This window comes from Panthera leo, chromosome D1 (assembly GCF_018350215.1).
Source record: "Panthera leo isolate Ple1 chromosome D1, P.leo_Ple1_pat1.1, whole genome shotgun sequence".
Classification (NCBI taxonomy): Eukaryota; Metazoa; Chordata; class Mammalia; order Carnivora; family Felidae; genus Panthera; species Panthera leo.
In genome coordinates, this window is record NC_056688.1 from 74,124,580 (window position 1) to 74,126,286 (window position 1,707).

The window sequence follows — 1,707 nt, forward strand, 5'->3', positions numbered from 1 at the left end:
CAAATAACTCAGACACAGTACCACTACAGCCCAGTCCTAAAGAATAGAAAATGTGTTCAACATTTAATGCATTTAAGATTTTCTGAATCCCAAACAGAGGTTGTTTTCTAATGTCTTAATATGTTTGTTTCTGCACATGCCTCACAACCAAATGTATGTATGCTTACAGGTGACTTTTAAATTTTTTTACACTTACTTCCAGTTATTCAGGGTAACTAATTCAAAGCCAAAACAATGAGAAATGTTAAAGACAGAGTGGAAAAAGTCTTTGATCTAGAAAGTTGGATCAGCTGAGAAAACAATTTAGCTACACTCCATTAACTGTAGAAGATAAAATATCTTTAAAAGGGGGGAGGGTTAGAAGGGGAAGATATCTTATGTGTTCTGTCTTTAAGTGGTTTAGTACTTCAAAAATCAAACTCAAATTTAATTAGAAATAGAATAATACATCTAACATGCTAACTCAAGTTCATTTTGTACTTTCTCCCCTCCTCTGCAATAAAGTATAGGGAAAAGTTTCAATTTGATTTATACATATAATTCCAAATTTCAGTTAGGCTCCTAGAGGAAGTACCATTTCAAAACATCACTGTAATTAATGCAAGTGCTAAATGTTGGAGGTGAATTCATCAGACTGCACAGCATTAAAAAAGTTTTAACATTGTTTATGCTTTGTTTCTTTAAAAAACTACTATAATTTATAGATTTAGAAGTTTTCAAACACATCAAAATATGAAAATATACACTACCTCATAATGTTACAGTAGCAATTAGTAACAAGTAATAGGGCAGGTCCAAGGCAGAAATGGGAAACAGAAAATAACCTGGACACCCCTAGCCTTCCCAGGTATATCCTGTTTCTCCCTTGGTGTGAAACACTCTCTTACCCACTCTGCGTGGCACTCTTTCCCTCAGATACCCAGGGGCCTTGTGTTCCCCTTTTAAAATGTGCTCTTTCTAAAACAAATGTGAAATTCATATGCACTGGAGTAAAACATGACTAATAACTTGGAACTATTATTCTTGTGGGGTTATTTGTATCTTTAGCCTTAAACTTTAAGAAATAACCTGGAATTCCTAGCACTGCTAGCAGATGTCACTGCCAGATCCGTTGAGCTCACTCTTCAGGAACTGTTCATTTTACCTTTTAGAAACTAACAAAAGGAAAAGAAATGAGTTCCAGCTAGCCTTGACCAGTTTGGACTCAACCACCAAGCCAACACCTGTGCAGATGGGTCATAAGCTAACAGTTACCTCTGCCTCATTATAACATTAAGATCTTTGCTCAAAAAGGGTCCCAAGCTTCATAACATAACACACAATGTACATATAGGCATATCTTCTAAGTACACACGTGTGACCTTATACCCACCTCTATTTGCGATGATAAAGGTCCCCTTATGAATATTCATCCTAAACCTTAAATAAAAAGAACCCGCTCACCCCTTCTTGGGGATCACAGCTTTGGAAATTATTCTGTGATCTCTTTATCTGCTGCAAATAAAGATTACTTTGTGAGACAGCTCCACCTGGTGTAGTCTCTACCCATAACTTACCAAGGAGCAAATTCACATTAGTTTGCTTACACAGGCAGGAGTGATTTCATCAGTGCCTTTGAGATCTCATGTTAAATATGGTGACTTTCAGCCTAGCATAAGGTCAGCATGGAAGACATGAGAACATACAGAGTAAAGCTACCAGTTACAG